Source organism: Cyprinodon tularosa, unplaced genomic scaffold (genome assembly GCF_016077235.1).
Source record: "Cyprinodon tularosa strain WSP-4 unplaced genomic scaffold, ASM1607723v1 ctg829, whole genome shotgun sequence".
In the NCBI taxonomy this organism is placed as follows: domain Eukaryota; kingdom Metazoa; phylum Chordata; class Actinopteri; order Cyprinodontiformes; family Cyprinodontidae; genus Cyprinodon; species Cyprinodon tularosa.
In genome coordinates, this window is record NW_024039595.1 from 25,827 (window position 1) to 49,313 (window position 23,487).

At 38.1% G+C, this 23,487-nt stretch overlaps 4 long non-coding RNA genes across 5 annotated transcripts; all 4 read left to right on the plus strand.

Moving 5' to 3' along the window:
• Window positions 1–3,816: 3,816 nt before the first annotated feature.
• On the plus strand, window positions 3,817–4,481 carry LOC119774750. The gene is made up of 4 exons (XR_005279575.1): window positions 3,817–3,886; window positions 3,970–4,029; window positions 4,139–4,244; window positions 4,402–4,481. It is a non-coding gene; the product is annotated as an uncharacterized LOC119774750 (long non-coding RNA).
• A 2,684-nt stretch (window positions 4,482–7,165) lies between these two features.
• On the plus strand, window positions 7,166–8,100 carry LOC119774749. 2 transcript variants are annotated; one of them, XR_005279573.1, is made up of 5 exons: window positions 7,166–7,300; window positions 7,427–7,500; window positions 7,585–7,638; window positions 7,731–7,836; window positions 7,994–8,100. It is a non-coding gene; the product is annotated as an uncharacterized LOC119774749 (long non-coding RNA). The 2 variants fall into 2 exon arrangements; XR_005279574.1 differs by having other exon boundaries at window positions 7,240–7,300; window positions 7,397–7,500.
• Window positions 8,101–12,376: 4,276 nt separating this feature from the next.
• LOC119774743 lies at window positions 12,377–13,470 on the plus strand. The gene is made up of 4 exons (XR_005279571.1): window positions 12,377–12,417; window positions 12,510–12,583; window positions 13,035–13,091; window positions 13,200–13,470. It is a non-coding gene; the product is annotated as an uncharacterized LOC119774743 (long non-coding RNA).
• A 3,807-nt stretch (window positions 13,471–17,277) lies between these two features.
• Window positions 17,278–18,422, plus strand: LOC119774739. Its single transcript, XR_005279567.1, has 4 exons — window positions 17,278–17,358; window positions 17,451–17,524; window positions 17,979–18,035; window positions 18,145–18,422. It is a non-coding gene; the product is annotated as an uncharacterized LOC119774739 (long non-coding RNA).
• The last annotated feature ends 5,065 nt before the right edge of the window (window positions 18,423–23,487 follow it).

A 23,487-nucleotide genomic window follows, 5' to 3' on the forward strand; every position in this document is an offset into this window, starting at 1 on the left:
CGAGACAGATGCTCAGGAGGCCAACCGCAGGGCTGGAGACGGAGCAGCGTCTTAGGAGGACCACTGCCGGGCCGGAGGCATGGCTGAGGTTCTGGAGGCCGGCCGAGGATCCGGCAATGGAGCAGAGTCTTAGCTGGCCGGCTGCGGGGTCGGAGGCGAAGCTGACACTCTAGGGGTCTGCCACGGGGTCGGCGGTGAAGATGACGCTCCGGGGGTCTTCCACGGGGTTGGCGGAGAAGATGACGCTCCGGGGGTCTGCCGCGGGGCCGAAGGTGAAGCCGACGCTCCGGGGTTCTGCCGGGGGGCCGAAGGCGAAGCCGACGCTCCGGGGTTCTGCTGCGGGGCCGGAGGCAAAGCTGACGCGCTCTGAGGGTCTGCCACGGGGTCGGCGGTGAAAATGATGCTCCGGGGGTCTGCCGCGGGGCCGAAGGCAAAGCCGATGCTCCGGGGGTCTGCCACGGTGCCGAAAGCGAAGCAGCTTCTCAGGAGGATGACGCCCACACTTCAGCAGTTACCCCCACGGAGTACCCCGTCCCCTCCTCGGCAGCTCAGGAACAGGCTCTGTAGTGACCGGCGACTGTGGCTCTGGAGGAGGCTCTGAGGAGACCGGCGACTGCGGCTCTGGAGGAGGCTCTGAGGAGACCGCCGACTGCGGCTCTGGAGGAGGCTCTGAGGAGACCGCCGACTGCGGCTCTGGAGGAGGGTCTGGAACAGGAGCGCCCGCCGACTGCAGCTCTGGGTCTGGAACAGGAGAGCCCGCCGATTGCGGCTCTAGGTCTGGAACAGGAGAGCCTGCCGATTGCGGCTCTAGGTCTGGAGCAGGGGAGCCCGCCGATTGCGGCTCTGGGTCTGGAGCAGGGGAGCCCGCCGATTGCGGCTCTGGAGCAGGGGAGCCCGCCGATTGCGGCTCTGGAGCAGGGGAGCCCGCCGATTGTGGCTCCAGGTCTGGAACTGGAGAGCCCGCCGATTGCGGCTCCGGATCTGGAACAGGGGAGCCCGCCGATTGCGGCTCCCAGTCAGGAACAGGGGAGCCCGCCGATTGCGGCTCCGGATCAGGAACAGGGAGGACCACCGACCGCGTCCCAGGAACAGGCCCACAGGAGACCGCCACCTGCGGCTCCTGGACAGGAACTGAGGAGCCCGCCGTCCGCGGCTCCACATCCGGGACATGAGAAACCACCGACTGTGGTTCTACCTCAGGAACTGGAGACACCACCGACTGTGGTTCTACCTCAGGAACTGGAGAGACCACCGACCGTGGCTCCGTCTCAGGAACAGGGGAAACCACCCATGGAGGCTCATGTTCAGTCTCTGAAGTGGCTTGAAGCGTCTGTAGAGGGCTCTTGGCAGTTTGTGGCCCCTGCAGAGAGGCTCTTGGAGGCATATTTCCGCCAACTCCAAACTCTGAAGCCCTCTTAAGTGTATGCTCAGGGGTCTCTGGATGGCACAGGACAGGCTCAGGGGTCTCTGGACGGCACAGAGCAGACTCAGGGGTCTCTAGACGGCACAGAGCAGACTCAGGGGTCTCTAGACGGCACAGAGCTGACCCAGGGGTCTCTAGACGGCACAGAGCTGACTTAAGGCGACGCCGTTTCTTACGCCGAGGGGTCTTGGGAGCTAAGCTAGCAGGTTTATTGACTGATTCTGGCAACAAGTTAGCGGGTTGGAAAATTAAAGTTCCAGAACGGATTACTGGTTCAGTGGCAAGAGAATCAGGCATGGGAACAGGTTTAAAACTAACTGAGTTATTTTCAGGTTCTGGAGCAGGATCTGGCTGGCGTGGAGCTGAATGTGGTGGCATGAAGGGGAAGATATCCTCTCTATCCCCATAAAAATAATTCCAGAGATCAGACTTATGGACGTGGGGAGCTCTAACTGTTTGATGTTTATCTGGTGGGCCTATTTTGAGTCCTTTAACGGATAGAGCTAAGTGAAGATCGCGTAAATGAGAGCTGAGACTAACCTGGCGCAGAAGGGGACTGGATCTGGCTTGCAATTCTATATCTAGCCCTATAGCTAGCTCTATGAGGTCCTCCAAGTTAGCTGGCTCATCATAAAATGTAAGCTCGTTACGGACAGGTTCATTTAGGGCAAGGAGATTAGCGGCTTTAAGCGCAGACTCGTTCCACCCGGAAACGGCTGCTTTTACCTGGAACTCGGAGGAAAACTCGGCAACGGATCTATCTCCCTGTTTAGTTTCAAGAAGTCTACTAGAAACGAAGGACTTAGTGACCTGATTGAAGGTCCTTTCAAATTCCTGGATGAAATCCTCATAGGTACAGTTAATTCTGGTCTTAAATGGAAATCTGGTCTCTGCCCATTCAAGGGCTTTTCCGGACAGGAAAGACACAACAAAAGCTATCCTATCCTTATCATACAGGAAATTAGACTCATAAAATTGAAAAAATAACCGACACTGAAATAGAAATGACTTGAGCTTACTTGGACTGCCGGAAAATCTCTCAGGCAGAGAAGGACTGAGTGAAGAATATGACGGGCTGTGTTCTGACCAGAAAGGAGGGTTATTATCTTGACTAGGAAATGACATCACTACCGGTGACCTAGGAAACGGAAGTGGATTCGGGGCAGGACGTGCCGCTGACGTGGCGTTAGCATTATCTAAGTGGCTAGCGAATGTTTGATTTAGATGTAACTCACGGAGGGTTTGTGCATGTCCATGGATCTCAGCGTCCCGTTCCTCAATCCACCGACGGAGGTGATCTGCTGGGCTTTGCGTATGGCCGCAGTGTTCTGACATGATGGGTTCTTAGAGTTAAGCCCAAAATGCAGAACACACACGGAAACGGGGTAAAAGTTAAACAGAGTTTATTGTTGCACAAACACAAGGATAATGAATGAGTTCTGAAACAGGGTTGGGCTGGTTAACTGAAGTCTTGACTGGGACCGGAGACTGTTGGTTAGCAGAGTTCATGTGAAGCTAAGCATCTAGCTTCAGGCTTAGCATAGCAGACCTTGATCTGAGCTTCCAGCTCACTGCAGAGAACAACAGGGAATATCCACATAGGATTCTTCAAGGTTGAGCTTCCAGCTCTTAGCAGAGAACAACAGGGAACATCCACATAGGATTCTTCAGGCTGAGCTTCCAGCTCATTGCAGAGAACAACAGGGAATATCCACAAAGGATTCTTCAGGGTGATTCCACATAGGAACCTTCAGGTTGGCTCACCAGGGCAGATTAGCAGGTTAAGCTCTCAGGCTTCAGGCTTGAGACTGGTTCCTGTGATGCAGCTCTCCCAGAGCTTCAGACCAGAGACAGGTTTCCAGTGAGGCAGCTCTTCCTGAGCTTCAGACCAGAGACAGGTTTCCTGTGAGGCACAGACAAAGGAGAGATAAGAATCTAATCACACACTAGAGACTACCAAGATTCAATCTGTAACAGAGGCTTAGGAAGCTAACCAACTAAGATCAACACTGCGGCGTGGAGGCAAGGTCAGGCAGGAGCTTATAAAGGAGAGGTCTTCTGATGAGAGGATTAGCAACCGGTGTGCAGGAAGACTCCAGCCCTAGGAGACCCACGGCGCACTCTGCTGGAGACAGAGGGTAATCTCCAGATCCCAGCAGTAACTCCAGTCCTAATGGAAAGAAACAAAGAACAAAAGAGGATCCTCGGTGCCCTCTGGTGGGCAAGCCTGAGGATCCTAACAGGATTTAAATCTTTATTTCTCAGACGCGCCTTGAAACAAGTTGTTGAAATATCTAATCCCAGTTTTGAAACGCTTCTGCATCTGTAAGTGTTTAAAGGAGAACTTCATCCAAATAGCAACAGTAATTTAAACTTTGTTGTCCAAAAGGTCAGATCACTGTAATCATGCTGAAGGTAGCACTTGTTCTTGGATGCCTCCTGAGCCTAGTTGTGGCTAAACCTGTATGTATAAAACTATGTTTAATTTTATAAAAACTAGAATATAATATAAAAAATTTGAATGCAGGTAATGTTAAACTTTACAGATGGAGCACCAACGTTTTGCCCGATCAGACTCATCTGATTCTGATTCCGACTCAGATGAGGTGAGAGTCCGAACTGCCCAGAATTTAAATCCGAACTGATCCTCTTTTAATATATGTGAGAAAGTCATCTGCTGTGTGTGATAATATGTTTTTATTAATTTCCTCTAAGACCACCACGACCACAATCACAGCAGCAGGTGCTACAACTGCTGCACCTGACCTGAATGCACTCATTCTTCAACTACTTCAACAATTACTTCGCCAGTAACCATCAAGTGAGTGACAAACAAGTTAAAGCTGCTTTTTGACATTTCTGCTCTGTGTCAATCACTAATGTTGAATTTGTGTGATAATTAATATTTGTCTTAATTCATTTTGTATTAATGTGATTATTTTGTGAATCTTTGACTATTTGGTCTCATGTAATTTCAGAATCAAGGCCTGCTGTTTGCCAGAATACTTCTGTTCACTCATCAATTGGAGAACTATGACTTATAACTGTCTGTACACTTAAAAAAAATAAACCGTCATAATACAAACTCTTAACTGATTGTTCCTTGTCTTAAAAATGTTAAGCCATATTGTCTTTTATTGTTTAAAGGCATCAGCCATAAAAAAAAAGAGATGGTCGAGAACTTCACAATCTCTACCATTGTTAAGGCTTTTTGCTATGAAGGGTGATATTTTTTCCCCTGACCTTTTATTGGAAATTATGAGGCATACAGAATAGCATTCTGCTCACAAATCATCAAGAATATTCAACACACAATCATAATACAAACTTAGTGTTAGGGGGTAATACAGGAGGGGCTTTGTAGGGAGATACCTCTAATTTTTTAACTCTGTTATATACCATTCTAAACGTAAATCAAACTGTATGATAAACATAATTGCACAATTTTGCAAAAAATATAGATCACAATACTTGATCAAAAATATTTAGGGTAGGGTTCTCTGCCTAGTTCTCTGCCTAGAGAACCCTACTAGAGAACTGCTAATTCATGTAAAGCAAGCATTGGTATATCACAAACATTTCTTAATTGGACAGTTTCATATAATAAGTCAGGAATATGATAAAACGTACGCATTTAGCATAATGTTAACTAATAATATCAAGACATAACATGCAATTAAATCAAACTCTGTTGTATTGGTCATTTCGGTGAGTACCACAGAGAGTTCAGGGCTCTGCCTCTCAGATGCACAGTGTTTACACCATGGACTGGGTCATCAAATAGGAGGAGCTTGAACTGCATGAAACTGACGCCCACCCTCATTTAAAAAAATCATTGAATAGACTGAATGCTTAGTGTTTTTTTCGGTACAAGTTTGTTGATGTAAATTAGCATTTGTAAAGAAAAAGATAATTTATGCTACCTTTTTGAGATGCTAAAGATTATAGATTATGTCATCCAGAAGTCAACCATCCCCCATTAAACTCTGAGTTGAATCAAAGTGGTGTATGCTTTTAGTGCTGCTTTTGTACAGATGCATGCAGGTAAAACTGTTGTTTGTGCTGCTTTTGTTTTTTTAAGAGTCATTTTAGACGTCAGTGCTACACTTGTTGCAAATAATAAGTTATCACATAACATAATATAGCATTCCTGTTCTGGCATAGGTATTTATCAAATTAAGTGGGTGGAATTGTTATTTCACAATATTTAGTAGACTAGTAGCCTGGGTGCCATTCCGAACTTAGTCCCGCCCACAAGGTTTGAGGTCGGGAAGTTCGGTCTGGCATTGCTCCATAGTAGCGCGAGTATGATCGCCCACTCTCTGGCGATCCAATCAAATTGTCAGGGCGGGCTTTATACGATGATGGACAGATGAACAGTAACGTAATCAACCACGTGACCAAAGCGCGCTTGGGTGACAACAACAATGGCTGCTGCCGGAGAGTTGAGGTGAGTAGATTCTGCTATTAGGTCTGTTCTAGAAGATATCGACAGCAAATTAATTTTAAAAGAGGAACAGAGAAACGCGATCAAGGCTCCTTTTCTTATTCTAGGCGTGCAACTGCACGCTTTGATTTTTGTTGACAACAACTATGCGTCGCTTAACATACGTCAGGCACTCCGTTGCTCTTATTGGTTGTAGGTCTATCTAATTGAGTGCAGAGGCATTTTTTTTCCAGGTTCGTTCAAAACACGCCCCATAATCACAGCTCTATGGAGCAGTATCAGACTCATATTCTGACTAGAATTGAGTAGGACTACGTCAGGCTAGTAGACTAGCCCTTTGAACTCACTCTTTCTTGACTATGCTCCCTGCAATCTGTTGTACTGGTATGTTATACTTCAAGACCCACGGTTTACCCAGTGGAGATTCAGCCTCAGTGGTATATTGAAAAAAGGAACTGTTGGAATTTCACTTGTGAATTTAGGCCTGAAATAGTGCTTAAATCCCCCTCAAAGTAATTGAAATAAGACAGAATCCCAGGAGCTGTACAGGCTACGTCACCTCTTTAAGCTGCCAACCAAACCTTGTGGGCTGATAAAAATACCAAAAAACAAAAACAAAGAAGGAAACAGAATTAGTAACAAAACTCATTGATTTTTGATTCATGTGATGCTGACTGTGCAAATAAGGCACCAGGATTACCTTAGGCTGAATGTTTGTCTAGTCTATGGCAGATTAGCTTACAGAATATATCACCATAATATCTTAGGTGTTACTGCTTTTGTGAAGCAATATATTACTTTAATTAAACCAGGACATCCAGTAAATCCTGACTATATCCCTTATCTTGGTTTTGCATGAAAAGCTGTGGAAATTCGACCAAAATCCTGAAAACATGATTACTGGAAAGTAATGAGAAAAAAGAACTTATGTGTTTATTTAATAGCAAGGAATGTCTGAATCAAAGTACAGGTGTAAAATAAATATAAATAAAATAAAAACATGAAACAGTTCTGATTAATACTTTCCTAACAAAGTACTCCATGGTGTAATAATTATCATAAAAACCTGACAGCTTCCCCAGAGGAAGCTTTTTCATTTCAGGTAATATATTAGTCAATCACTGATCTTATACATGACTAAATTTATCTCCTGCCTCATTTGTGGTGTCCCAACAATGGCTGTAATTGTTGCAGTGTGTGTTTCTTTTTGTTTTTTATGTAATTATGAGTGAACTAAACTATTAGGGATATATTTGTCCACAATGTTATAGGTATAAGTCATTAATTCTCAGCCACACCTTGACAAAAGGTGGTGAAAAAATGTAATCACTGTTTTGAAACACTCCTGCATCTGTAAGGGTTTAAAAGAAAAAGCCTTCTAACAGCAACACTACAACCTCTTCACTTGTCTCTAAAAAAGCCAACTGAAGGTATGAGGACTTGATCTTTTTATTATTGCCTTTGATAGTTTCTTTTATCAATGTATTTGATGATCTATATAGTCTGTTTACGAATTCGTTTTTCAGAAAGCAACTTTAAACTTTGTTGTCCTAAAGGTCAGATCACTGTAACCATGCTGAAGGTAGCACTTGTTCTTGGATGCCTCCTGAGCCTTGTTGTGGCCAAACCTGTAAGTATAAAATTATGGTTCATTTCATAAAAATAGCATATAATATAAAAAAGTTTGATGCAGGTAATGTCAAACCTTATGCAGATGGAGCACCAGCGTTTTGCTCGCTCAGACTCATCTGATTCTGACTCAGATGAGGTGAGAGTCTGAACTGATCCTCTTTTAATATAATATCACTGAGAAAGTCCTCTGCTGTGTATGATGATCATTTTTCCTTAATTTCCTCTAAGACCACCACGACCACAACCACAGTAGCAGGCGCTACAACTGCTGCACCTAACCTGAATGCACTCATTCTTCAACTACTTCAACAATTACTTAGGCTGTAATCATCAAGTGAGTGACAAACAAGTTAAAGCTGCTTTTTGATATTACTGCTCTGTGTTAATCACTAATGTTGAATTTGTGTGATAATTAATATTTGTCTTAATTTACTTTATATTAATGTTATTTTATTGTGAATATCTGACTATTTGGTCTCATGTAATTTCAGAATCAAGGCCTGCTGTTTGCCAGAATACTTCTGTTCACTCATCAATTGGAGAACTATGACTTATAACTGTCTGTACACTTTAAAATAATAAACTGTCATAATGCAAACTCTTCACTTGTTGTTCCTTGTCGTAAAGATTTTAAAACATATTGTCATTCATTATTTAAAGCCATCAGCCATCAGAAAAAAAAGAGATGGTTAAGAACTTCACGATCTCTACCACTGTTAAGGCTTTTTGCTATGGAGGGTGATATTTTTTACCCTGACCTTTTATTTGAAATTATGAGGCATACAGAATAGCAGTCTGCTCACAAATCATCAAGAATATTCAACACACAATCATAATACAAACTTTGCGTTTCGGGGTAAATACAGGAGATGCTTTTAAGGGAGATACATCTAATTTTTTAACTCTATTAAATACCATTCTAAACGTAAATCAGAGCGTATGATAAATAGAATTGCACAATGTTTTTATAATTATACACCACAATTCTTGATCAAAAAAATTGTAGAGTAGGGTTCTCTGCCTAGATACCACTGCTATTTCATGTAAAGCAAGCATTGGTATATCACCTACATATCTTAATTGGACAGTTTCACATAATAAGTCATGAAGGTGAGTAATTTAACAAATAAAGTGTATCAGAAGGACTTTATAATGTACATTATGTAAATAAAACTTACACATTTAGCATAATGTTAACAAATATTCTCAATGTTAATTAACTTTCTGAAGACTTAAAAATTAGCAATTGTAAAGAAATAGAGCATTTATGCTACTTTTTTTTTTAAAAGATACTAAAGATTATTTCTTATGTCATCCAGAAGTCAACCATCCCCCATTAAACTCTGAGTTGAATCAAAGTGGTGTATGCTTTCAGTGCTACTTTTGTACAGATGCATGCAGGTAAAACTGTTGTTTGTGCTGCTTTTGTTTTTTTAAGAATCGTTTTAGATGTTAGTGCTACACTTGTTGCAACTAATAAGCTATCACATACATAATATAGCATTCCTGTGCTGGCATAGTTATTTATAGAATTTATTGGATGGAATTATTGTTTCACAGTATTTAGTAGGCTGGTACTTCAACCACCTGGATCCTTCAGTTTGGATCTGCTGTTATCCCTGGCAACCTGTCAGACTCGCCTAAGCACAATAAAAAACAGGTGAAACATATGTTAGAGACTGCTGCTTAATTCTTCTCTATGCACAGCTTTGGTGCATCATCAGTTCTTGGAAATGCCAAGGAAGCACTGAAAAGTAGATCTTGTTGGTTCATCCAGAGCTGCTTTTGGTTGACATTAGATTTGTGGGTAGCTCTTATATATGGCATGGCCGAAAGCACCAGTCCAGGTGAGAGGAAGGAGGTGACCATGGTCTGCACTGGATGTAAGGTAGGACAATGAACAGGGGTCATTGAATGATTATGTACAGTATTTGGTGCTGGTCCTTAAGGTCTCTGAACAGGGTGTATAACATTGGTTGGGCTGAAAATTGCATCTTTGTTGTTTTTTGAGCCCTAATGCAACACGGGTTAAAAGGCCTAGAATGAAACGACAGGTTTTCTTTCTTTTATGGTATGCTCATGAATATTTAGATGAGCTGTGCACTAATTGGTTGGTTTACAACAACCAAAGCTGATGAGCACAGACACATCATAGCAACAAGCACTCACTCACTGAAACGTCAAAATGTTTGCTTCCAAAAGATCTATCTATCTATCTATCTATCTATCTGTCTGTCTGTCTGTCTGTCTGTCTGTCTGTCTGTCTGTCTGTCTGTCTGTCTGTCTGTCTGTCTGTCTGTCTGTCTATCTATCTATCTATCCATCCATCTCTCTCTCTCTCTCTCTCTCTCTCTCTCTCTCTCTCTCTCTCTCTCTCAAAAACTGAAGCACCTAATGAAATGATTATGTCAAACATTAGAACCATAGCATTTTTGCCCACAATGTTTACTAACCCTCACTCAACTCAAAGCTTTTCAATAAATCAGTGACATGGCCTTTGCCATGGCAGAATCATTGGGAAAAATTTCTTGTCTTTTTAAACATATGAGCCACAGATGGAGTCGTCATGTCGGATGTGCTGTTTGTTTCATCATCATAAGTTTCGCTCGAGTTGTTTCGATGTTAAACTTTTTTGTCCATTTCGACCGAAAATTATTGGTGGCCAAATTTTTGTTGCATGTGTTTGGTACGGTTAAATATTTCAACAACATGTTAGTGACTTAGTGTAGCACTTTGTCTTGTAAGAAAATGCAAATATACATTTTCACCAAGGGCTGTTCTGATTATGTGATGCAACTAAAGACGTGACAATTGTAATGATATTTAGGCTCTAAACCAAACTGATTAAAAATATAGTGTCTTGAAACTGTGCAAAAAAATTTCTAAAACATAAGTGGACATGCATAAAGGGAGTATTGGCCTAGTGGCTAGAGCAGCACACTTATGCTCTGAGAATGTTGCAAGTAACCGGTTTGCAGTGATGGGCAGTAGCGCCGCTACATGTAGCGAAGCTATTAGTTTAACTACATTTTCCAGTAGCTTGACCGTAGTGTCGCTGCTTTATTTACCAAGTTACGTTCCAGTAGTGACGTTATTATTTTTATCAAGTAGCGATGTAGCGTCCACAAACGCTACAAAATCCAGGGCATAACTAAGTAATGAAAGCAGGTTTTCTATTTTTGAAACAACAATCTGAGTTATTCGTTGGACATTCACGCATGAGCCTCTATTCTGCCTCTCCTGTCTGTGTCTACGAAACATGCGCATGCGCACTGCAGTGGAACTCAAAGAATGACACACGCAGACACACGCAGACACACAGAACCACGCACACAGGATGGAGGAGGAGACAGGAGCAGAGCGCCTTATCTTCAGAGATTTTGAAACTTGTTGAATCCTCTGATAAAAAGTACGTGTTCAAATTTCGGTTCTTGGCCATAGAGATTTCATGTGGCCAAGACTAGCCATTTGTTTTACATAGCCAAACACTCATTAAAACAAGCAACTGCAGTCAATTTTTTTAAATAAAAATGAGAAAAATATATCAGCTTTAACTTTATTGGAGCCTTTAATTTCCAGATAGTTAAATCTGATGAGTGCCTCTAAGATATATTCTCATTAGAGAGCAGTCGCCAAACTTAGATATTGTATTTTCATGGCCTAATTTACCAGACAGGTTGTTTACATAAATCTGTTTTAAGGCTTATTTGCACAGATTTTTGGTATGGAGGAACAGCTCTACCGTATAATAAAATAAATACATAAATAAATACATGCTCAATAAATAAATAAGCATTCAATTAATTACCCCCAAAATACAATGAATAGATATGTAGGTAGAAATTAAATTATACAGTGAGACCTAAATGTATATATATCTCTTAATTAGCTTCTTTATTTTTTCACCTTTTTTGTCAACAGTTTCATTTGTTACTTGAATTGACTGTTTAACTGAGGTCTGAAGAAGTTTTCTCTAAGGGAGACCCTAAAGAAATAAGATGCCTTTTGTAGGGTTTTGTTTTCGCTAGAGATGTCCATTGAATGTTAACTCATAGCCATGTCTCGATGTGTAGAACACTACACAGTACCTTTAATTTGGTTCTAATAACAGCAGATTGTTTATTTTTTGTCTAGTAGTAAATACTTTAGTTTTTTTATTATGACCATAAAACAATTCTTACACTGTGTTATGTCATTGGCTGATCTTTAATAAATGTTTTAACTAGTGTGTCAGACTCATTTTGAATTGATATTAGGTTGGTACAATGTTAAGTAGCTTCTGATGTAGTTAAGCTACTTTTAACAAATTAGTGTAACTTAGCTTGCTATAATTCTTTAGGTGGTAGCTTTGGTGTAGTGAAGCTTAATTTATTGTTGAGTAACTGATAGCTTAGCTCACTACACTGGACAAGTAGCTTGCCCAACACTGCCGGTTTGATCCCCACAGCCTCCACTCTGGGTCCCTGAGCAAAACCCTTAACCCCAAACTGCTCCCCAGGTGCCACACAATGGCAGCCCACTGCTCTCCAAGGGGATGGGTTGAATGCAAGGTAAATTTCTCCAATTTGTGATCAATAAAGTTGCATTATTATATTGTTATGAATGCAAACTTGTCTGGTTTTTGCTTGTGTCATGTCTCTGGTTTTAACCTCCCTATTGAAGGGACAAGAATGAGTTAACCTGCTGCAGAAGTTTTAATAACTTTTAAGGGATTTAAGGAATAATATTATCCAATATTGTTACATTAAGAGATTTAGAGGTGTGGTTTCTGTATCAAATCAATAATTAGATATTGCAACCAGGTTTAATCCTTTAACCAACAGTTTCCCAATGCCTCTGATCCTGATACTGTATATAAGAGGAGTCCAAAATTCAGCTCATCATCACCCCCACTTTGACAATCTGTGAGACTACAGTGAGTATATAAAGCTATGCTTAATTTGTCTTTTTATTATGGACTTGAACCCATCAGTTTACTTGACAAAGACTGTATTCTTTCTCCTACAGCTAAGATCATTACAACCATGCTGAAGGTAGCACTTATTCTGGGATGCCTCCTGAGCCTCATTGTGGCTCAACCAGTAAGTGTGACAATATTATAAGCTATTTAAAAAAAGTAGAGAAAATTAAGATTGTAGATTTCCCTGATTACTTTGCATTGATGATTGCATTAACCTAAGTGTTTTATGCTTCATAGAGTGATGTTGGATTGATTTGTTGTTGTTCATTGACTGAAATATTTACACCTGATTTTCCTAATTTTGTCTTGGACCATTCATAAATCTTCAATCTGCTTAAGAATCTGTGGACAGAGTAAACATTAGCTGAATATCATTAAAGAAAAAAAGTAAACTACAATAATAGTTAAAGATTTTTGACTTGACATCCTTTGTTAACAGTGAGATTTTTCTCTTAGGAAGAGCTGTTACAATGATTGTATGTGTATTAAAAAAATATAACACAGCACAGTATACTAAACATGATATAGCTGGGGGCCAGCTTGTGACTTGGTAACTTTCTTGTTTTCCACAGATGAAGCACCAGCGATTTGCCCGCTCTGACTCTGATTCAGGGTCAAACTCAAATGAGGTGAGAATCCATTCTGTTTTCTGATATAAACCTGAAACTTAACAGTTAATTATACATTTCCTGTTCTATTCTGATATATTTCTAACTTCAACTTTGATTTTCTTGAAGGTATCAGCAATTAACAATACGCTGCTAGCCCTCATTGCCCAGCTTCTGGCTTCTCTCGCAACAACAACAACTGCAGCTACAACAACAGTAGCTACCACATAAACGGAAGCCTTCAACACTGGCTATTTGGTCATCTGTTGTTGAGAAACTATTTCTCATTCTTTCATTTGTTAAAAACATTGAGAGCTTTATAAAAACTATGTTGTTTGTCCTCAAACAGGGATCAAACTTGCTGTTATCTGTACTATCTGCTTAATAAAGTTTAGCAATGAAAAATATACTTTTTTTGTCCTTTTAATGTTACAAACAGACGTATTGGGATTTATTTAGCTGGCAATAATTCAAGCACATTAACATAAATAGGTACACCCATGCTACACTTTTGCTTATTTTTTTAGTCATCTGCCATGGATTTTATTGTTGAAGTTCACAAGCTGATAAAAAATCTTAGGAGATTCTCCTGAAAGTTTGAACATATACCGTTATCATGGAGTCAGACTGGAAGAGAAGATAAAATCCAGATTTTCCACCTGACAACATCAATAAGATGTTTATATGAGCAATCTTCTGTTGTGCATACAGCATTGAATCCTGAACCTTCAGATTTTAATTCAGAATTATTCTTCTGATATGCATTGTTCAGCAGTATCTGAATGGGCTTTATGGATCGGAAAGGCCTAGATAGCTATAAACCAGTCCCTATTTTAAAGAATGATGGCTTGAAGAGTAGAGTAGAGTAGAGTAGAGTAGAGTAGAGTAGAGTAGAGTAGAGTAGAGTAGAGTAGAGTAGAGTAGAGTAGAGTAGAGTAGAGTAGAGTAGAGTAGAGTAGAGTAGAGTAGAGTAGAGTAGAATAGAAAATCTCTTTATTGTCCCACAATGGGGAAATTTGGGTGTTTACAGCAGCAAAAAGATTATAGAAAAAAGGTCAGACAAACATGGACCTTAGAAAAATGTATAAGAAAAGAAGAGTAAAAAGATAAACTAAAATACTGTACTGTAAAGTGTTTTAACAATGTAAAAAATGTGCTGCTGGAGAATAAATAACCAATATACAAGTAAGTACATTTTTACACTAATGGATATTTGAAAATAACAGCAACATCAATGATGTACAAAATGACAGCAGCATGTTATTTAACTGACTAAGGTAGAAACTGTGCAAAATCAGCATGAATGTATCAATTTATTGAGGTTGATCGGAACAGTGGTGGTTATAGAGTCTTACAGCTGCAGGCAGGAAGGATCTGTGATAACGCTCCAAGGTGCATTTAGGGTGCAGCAGTCTGTCACTGAAGGAGCTCTCCAGTTCTGGAACAGCTTCATGCATGGGGTGGGAGACATTATTCAACAGAGATGTTATTCTAGTTAGGGTCCTTTTGTTTCCCACCTCCTGCACTGAGTCCAGAAGGCATCCAATCACAGAGCTGGCCTTCCTGATCAGCTTATCAAGCCACTGTCTCTCAGCTACACATAAGCCGCTGCTCAACAGACAGCTCCATAGAAGATGACTGATGCCACCACAGAGTCATAGAAAGTCTTTAGGAGCGCCCCCTGCACCCTAAAAGACCTCATTCCCTTCAGCAGTAAGAGTCTGCTCTGACCTTTCTTATTGAGAGCCTCTGTGTTGTGAATCAAGTCCAGTTTGTTATTCAAATGAACATCTAGGTACTGATAAGAGTCCATGATCTCAATGTCCATTCCCTGAATGTTAGCCAGTGTCAGTGGGATGGATCTGCTTCTGTGAAAGTCCACCTCTAGTTCCTTGGTTTTCCTGCATTAATCAGAAGGTGGTTCTGCTGGTACCAGACCACGATATTCTAGTTCCTGTCTGTACTCCGAGTCGTCCCTACCTGTGATGAGGCCAACTATGGCAGAATCATTAGATAACTTCTGGAGGCGGCAGCTTGTGGAATTGATTGAGAAGTTTGCAGTGTAAAGGTTGAAGAGGAACGGTGCCAGCACTGTTCCCTTTGGGACCCCCGTACTGCAAACCAACCTAACTGAGACACAGCTCTGTTCCCTCACATACAGTGGGGGCCTCACTTAAAGGCTGTAAATTTCCAACAATGTAATCTAATACAAGCTTGTCCACCTGTTGCTGGAAGACGAAGGAATCTTCACTTGGGTGGATGCACTCAACGTCGTTTCTCTATTGGTGAAGAGTTTCTTATGTTCCTCATTCGTGTTTGAGTGTTATATTCTAACTCTTTTAACCTAATGTTTGTTTTTAGGATGACTCTTAAAATCTGTCTAGCGACAGCAGATGAAGAATAGCTGTTGAGGCTACTTCTGGTACATTTACAGACATGTTTACTGATAAAGATTCTCCCTGTCAAATAAACTAATAATTAAAATTTAACATATCAAAGATGTTTCAAGAATATCCTTATTTCATCTCCAAAATATTGCAGGATTTAGAAATATCTTGTACAGGGATTATGCAGAGAAACTAAAGTAGTCAATGGATGTGTTACATCATGGATGGACAAGTAATTCTTTACGATCAGGAAGTCCACAAACTGTAGTTAAAAGCCTTCAGCTGATCCAAAATGCTGCAGCCAGAGTTCTGGCTCTTTTGGTGCATCAGAAGTAAGACAGCAAATAAATGTTGACATTGCTAAGGTCTAAGATTGAGCAGTATACTACCTGGATGGAGAGAACGTCCTCTGAGCGAGCTGTCAGGTTTTTGTAAGAATAAGTGTTCTTTCTTTGAGTAACTTGTTAAAAAGATTTTTGTTTGAAGATTTCATATACTTCTTTTATAATGAGATGTAGATTTAGTCATGTTTACTTATGCTATATATCAGTGCTTTTATTTCACTACTTTTATGGAATGATTGCTTCAGATTCTCTTATTTTACTTTGGAACAAACAAATTCCTTCATCTCATTATATTATTGCAATGTGTTTAATATCTCTATTTAATACTCCTCAGATTTTCATAGAAAACAGAAGGATTTATCTTGCCAAAACTTCTGTTTCAGTTATCTAGTATTTCCTTGCAACAGTTTCTTGTATATCCAGGGATTACATTAGGAGGTTATCAGACATTGCTACATATCAGGGCACTCTCCTCTTAGAACACATTTGCTAATGCTTTGCAGATGATTTCACATAACCTATCATGAAATATGAAATGTTTTAGGATAATGAAACATGAAGGCCCTAACCCTGCCCAGGAGTTGTTGAATTTTGTATGATCGCTATAACCAGTCAGCTCTTTTTTATTATTCAAACAATATAGGACATTATATACCAGTTGTTTGCATGATAGTGAGTGTGTATTAATTGAACTGAAGAATTTTAATAGAAATATCAGATCATCGTGATACTTCTTATTTTATAGTGGTCTAGCTTTCTTTAGAGTTACAAAAAACTAGGATACAGGGATGACTAAAGGTGTATTTTCCTTATGTTTTTATTTATAAACCAATCATTCTCTATCTTTAGGTCTGCTACAAACCCATCTCGAGACTATTTTGTTTCATTCCATTACCTGTGATCTGGCTCCCTCTGGATTTGTAAATATCTCACTTTTGCTATAATTTTAATTATTCCCATTGGTCAATTAAATTAAAAAGAAAAAAATGCACTTGACATTGTATCTGGTTCAAAATTAACATTTCACATGTTAGTGGTTTGGAAAAAGCCTCTTAATCAAGTGCTACACAAACATGTTTGTGTTTTTTTTAACAATAGCTCTACTGATTATAAAAACTAAATACATGAAAGTTCTTATGATAAAATGGCACTTCAGCAAATCAACCTTATTGAACAAATAGTTTCTGGAAGCTGCATAAAAATGCTCTTAAACAAAAGTGGGTATGCATGAATGAAAACTTTTCTGGGTTTTGCTTGTATAATGTCTCTGATTTTTACCTACGTATTTGTTTAAATACTGATGGGACAAGAAGGAATTAAAGCGCTGCTGAAGTTTTAATTACTTGCTAGGGAATTATAAAATAAAGCTATATCATACTGTTAAACTTATGAGCTCTTAAGATGTGGTTTGGGTATGAAATTACTAAATAGATATTGCAATGAGGTCTAATCCTTTAACCAACAGTTTCTCAATGCCTCTGATCCTGATACTGTATATAAGAGGAGTCCAACATTCAGCTGAACATCACCCCCACTTTGACAACCTGTGAGACTACAGTGAGTATATAAAGCTATGCTTAATTTGTCTTTTTATCATGGACTTGAACCCATCAGTTTACTTGACAAAGACTGTATTCTTTCTCCTACAGCTAAGATCATTACAGCCATGCTGAAGGTAGCACTTATTCTGGGATGCCTCCTGAGCCTCATTGTGGCTCAACCAGTAAGTATGACAATATTATAAGCTATTTAAAAAATGGAAAGAAGATTAAGATTGTAGATTTCCCTGATTACTTTGCATTGATGATTGCATTAACCTAAGTGTTTTATGCTTCATAGAGTGATGTCGGATTGATTTGTTGTTGTTCATTGACTGAAATATTTACACCTGATTTTCCTAATTTTGTCTTGGGCCATTTATAAATCTTCAATCTGCTTAAGAATCTGTGGACAGAGTAAACATTAGCTGAATATCATTAAATAAAAAAAGTAACAACACCAATAATAGTTAAAGATTTTTGACTTGACATCCTTTGTTAACAGTGGGATTTTTCTCTTAGGAAGAGCTGTTACAATGATTGTATGTGTATTAAAAAAATATAACACAGCACAGTATACTAAACATGAAATAGCTTGGGGGCCAGCTTGTGACTTGGTAACTTTCTTGTTTTCCACAGATGGAGCACCAGCGATTTGCCCGCTCTGACTCTGATTCAGGGTCAAACTCAAATGAGGTGAGAATCCATTCTGTTTCCTGATATAAACCTGAAAAATTAACAGTTAAATAAACATTTCCTGCTCTATTCTGATATATTTCTAACTTCAACTTTGATTTTCTTGAAGGTATCAGCAATTAACAATACGCTGCTAGCCCTCATTGCCCAGCTTCTGGCTTCTCTCGCAACAACAACAACTGCAGCTACAACAACAGTAGCTACCACATAAACGGAAGCCTTCAACACTGGCTATTTGGTCATCTGTTGTTGAGAAACTATTTCTCATTCTTTCATTTGTTAAAAACATTGAGAGCTTTATAAAAACTATGTTGTTTGTCCTCAAACAGGGATCAAACTTGCTGTTATCTGTACTATCTGCTGAATAAAGTTTAGCAATGGAAAAAAAATACTTTTTTTGAGCTTTTAATGTTATAAACATAAGTATTGGGATTTATTTAGCTGGCAATAATTCAAGCACATTAACATAAATAGGTACACCCATGCTACACTTTTGCTTAATATTTCTATTCATCTGCCATAGATTTTAATGTTGAAGATCACAAGCTGATAAAAAATCTTAGGAGATTTTCTTGAAAGTTTGAACATATACCGTTATCATGGAGTCAGACTGGAAGACAAGATAAAATCCAGATTTTACATCTAACAACATCAATAAGATGTTTATACGAGCAATCTCCTGTTGTGCATACAGCACTGAATTCTGAAGATTCAGTTTTTAATACAGAAATATTTGTCTGATATGCATTGTTCAGCAGTATCTGAATAGGCTTTCTGGAGGGGAAAGGCCTAGATGGCTTTAAACCAGTCCCTATTTTAAAGAAAGGTGGCTTCCAGAAAAGATTACAGAAGAATAGAATAGCATAGAATATAATAAAATACAAAATCTCTTTATTGACCACAATGGGGAAATTGAGGTGTTTACAGCAGCAAAAAGATTATAGAAAAAAGGTCAGACAAACATGGACCTTAGAAAAATGTATAAGAATAACATAATAGTGAAGAATAAAAAGTTAAACAATAAAATACTGTACTGTACAGTAATTTAACAATATAAAAAATTGTGCACCTGGACAAGAAATCACCAATATAAAGCTATGGACATTTTTACAGTAATGGATATTTAAAAATAACAGCAACATCAGAGATGTACAAAATGACAGCAGCATGTTATTTAACTGACTAAGGTAGAAACTGTGCAAAATCAGCATGAATGTATCAATTTATTGAGGTTGATCGGAACAGTGGTGGTTATAGAGTCTTACAGCTGCAGGCAGGAAGGATCTGTGATAACGCTCCAAGGTGCATTTAGGGTGCAGCAGTCTGTCACTGAAGGAGCTCTCCAGTTCTGGAACAGCTTCATGCATGGGGTGGGAGACATTATCCAACAGAGATGTTATTCTAGTTAGGGTCCTTTTGTTTCCCACCTCCTGCACTGAGTCCAGAAGGCATCCAATCACAGAGCTGGCCTTCTGATCAGCTTATCAAGCCACTGTCTCTCAGCTACACATAAGCCACTGCTCCAACAGACAGCTCCATAGAAGATGACTGATGCCACCACAGAGTCATAGAAAGTCTTTAGGAGCGCCCCCTGCACCCTAAAAGACCTCATTCTCTTCAGCAGTAAGAGTCTGCTCTGACCTTTCTTATTGAGAGCCTCTGTGTTGTGAATCAAGTCCAGTTTGTTATTCAAATGAACATCTAGGTACTGATAAGAGTCCATGATCTCAATGTCCATTCCCTGAATGTTAGCCAGTGTCAGTGGGATGGATCTGCTTCTGTGAAAGTCCACCTCTAGTTCCTTGGTTTTCCTGCATTAATCAGAAGGTGGTTCTGCTGGTACCAGACCACGATATTCTAGTTCCTGTCTGTACTCCGAGTCGTCCCTACCTGTGATGAGGCCAACTATGGCAGAATCATTAGAAAACTTCTGGAGGCGGCAGCTTAAGAAAAAATCAGACCAATTTAAGAAAAGGTCAAAAAATAAGAAAGAAAATAAATAATGTATTAAAATTAAAAAGTAAAATGTGGAGAATAAATACAAATAAAGAATTAATAAAATAAAAAACAGCAAAAATAAAATAAGCAGCTTTATTATAGTAAAATAACACAAATGTACAATAGATTTATACAGGGTAAAGGCTACAGTGAGAAGTTGATAGAGTTTAGGGTGATTCCTAGCTCATCGAGCTTCATAGGGCATTACACGTTTATAGGCCTGTTTCACCTCAGCCGGACATCACAGAGTGTCCGACTTTCCCCCTCCTCGCAACACCGCTCTACCCTAGATGCTCAGCTAAAAGCAGACCGCAAACTCTCAGTAAGTCTTGACTCTTTGAACCTCTTGTAAGTCTGTTACCAGTTGTCTGTATATCCATTATCCGATTATGTAGAGTCTGTTCTGATCCATTGTCTGGTATGCTTGAAGTGCTTCAACAGTTATTCTGTATCATGTTCTGTGGCCACTATGCAGACTGAACTCGCGCACTGAATATGAGAATTGCATAAGTGAGGAAGTCATTTCTGTAGTGAAAAACACTAGCTGTTCACACTGCAATTAATTAATTCAATGATTATAAAGCTTCATTGAACAACTTTTGTAGCTAGTCTATTGTAAATTTTTTGTTTGTTTATTTATATTCTAATTTTAACTAATTTTGTTTTAGGATCTAAAATCTTCTAGCAAGAAATTAGATTAATCAAATTATAAATCATGAAAATATAAATTTAATATAAAATTAAATCAATTTACAATATAGTAAAATCTAGAAATGGATAGAGATAAGTGTCATGGACTGATATTTGTAGAAGTCAAACTTGTTAAATTTGTAAATCTGCCATTGTTGTGCTCAGAATAAACAAAATGTTATTTATAAGATGACATTTCCTGATGAAATCCTTATCTTTTAAAATATGTTTTTCTTTATATTGTTAAGATTTTTGTTTGAAGATCTAACTTTTTATAATTGTATTTTTTTACTATTAATATACTTATTTCATCTTGAATTCTTCAATCTCTTTTATGACAAAATCTATTATAATTGAATTTAATACTCTTTTATATAACAAGTTATCACAAATTTATTTTTATTATTTTTCTGATATGTTATAGATTATAAGTTTAGAATCTATTAGATTCTTTTGAAATTTTAATTTAATATTTATAATATCAAAATATTAGTATGAATCTACCTATATTATTTTTATATTACATCAGTTTTTTTTTAATTATATTTTAATGTTATATTTTATTGACTATTTTATAATCATATTCTTTTATTTTTCTTTTATTAAAAATAATTATTTTTTTATTTTATTTCATATTTTTTAGTTTAAATCTTTTTTTTTTATTCCTTATACTATAATTCTATGATTTAATATTCATGTTAAAAATTATATGTTCAAACATTTTTTTGTTGAATTTAATATCAAATTTGTGGTTAACATATTATTTAAATAATAAATTTAAAAAGCTTATATATAAAATTTCGATCTAATGTTAACAAATTGTTCAGAAATTACTTGTTAATTAATTACATAATAAATAATGAAAGATTAATTATTTTATTATTAGATTAAAAACTTTCAATTAAATTACTTAATTGTATTAATAATAATAAAATTTATTCATCTCATATTATAAATGATCATCATAAACATTGTCTCTTATGTCTAACTTTTATAGTTTACATGATTTAACATGTTATATAAATATTTTCTAAGATATACATGATAAATTTTGAATTGTTTTCTACTAAACATTTAATTTAAAAATGAGATTAAATAATTCCGATACGATTATTGATATAAAAACTGTATGATTATTGTTTTATTGAATATTCTTTTTTTAAAAATTGCATATAATTTAATCTAATCGAATAACATTGAAATAAATTAAAAGTAACTTTAGATTTTGAACACATTTACAGTGAATTTCAAGTCATTTTTGTAAAAATAAAACAAATTAATAAAACTTGGCTTATTAACTTTGTTCAAGTAACAATCGCTTACTATCAGTATATAGATATTCTTCTATACTAAAAAATTAAAATTTCTTTTAAATTTACTTTATTTAATTAGATTAAATATGTCATGCACTTCTTCTTCAAAAATATAAACAAACATAAAACTAAATTATTGATTGTTAAACATATTCTTCATTAAAAATAGTAAATAATTGTTCTCACAGCATGTTTATTAATAATAAAATCAAAATTTAGTTATTAAATATTAGTAAAATCAATAAAAAAAGAATAGCATAGAATATAATAAAATACAAAATCTCTTTATTGACCACAATGGGGAAATTGAGGTGTTTACAGCAGCAAAAAGATTATAGAAAAAAGGTCAGACAAACATGGACCTTAGAAAAATGTATAAGAATAACATAATAGTGAAGAATAAAAAGTTAAACAATAAAATACTGTACTGTACAGTAATTTAACAATATAAAAAATTGTGCACCTGGACAAGAAATCACCAATATAAAGCTATGGACATTTTTACAGTAATGGATATTTAAAAATAACAGCAACATCAGAGATGTACAAAATGACAGCAGCATGTTATTTAACTGACTAAGGTAGAAACTGTGCAAAATCAGCATGAATGTAACAATTTATTGAGGTTGCTGGGAACAGTGGTGGTTATAGAGTCTTACAGCTGCAGGCAGGAAGGATCTGTGATAACGCTCCAAGGTGCATTTAGGGTGCAGCAGTCTGTCACTGAAGGAGCTCTCCAGTTCTGGAACAGCTTCATGCATGGGGTGGGAGACATTATCCAACAGAGATGTTATTCTAGTTAGGGTCCTTTTGTTTCCCACCTCCTGCACTGAGTCCAGAAGGCATCCAATCACAGAGCTGGCCTTCTGATCAGCTTATCAAGCCACTGTCTCTCAGCTACACATAAGCCACTGCTCCAACAGACAGCTCCATAGAAGATGACTGATGCCACCACAGAGTCATAGAAAGTCTTTAGGAGCGCCCCCTGCACTCTCAAAGACCTCATTCTCTTCAGCAGTAAGAGTCTGCTCTGACCTTTCTTATTGAGAGCCTCTGTGTTGTGAATCAAGTCCAGTTTGTTATTCAAATGAACATCTAGGTACTGATAAGAGTCCATGATCTCAATGTCCATTCCCTGAATGTTAGCCAGTGTCAGTGGGATGGATCTGCTTCTGTGAAAGTCCACCTCTAGTTCCTTGGTTTTCCTGCATTAATCAGAAGGTGGTTCTGCTGGTACCAGACCACGATATTCTAGTTCCTGTCTGTACTCCGAGTCGTCCCTACCTGTGATGAGGCCAACTATGGCAGAATCATTAGAAAACTTCTGGAGGCGGCAGCTTGTGGAATTGATTGAGAAGTTTGCAGTGTAAAGGTTGAAGAGGAACGGTGCCAGCACTGTTCCCTTTGGGACCCCTGTACTGCAAACCAACCTAACTGAGACACAGCTCTGT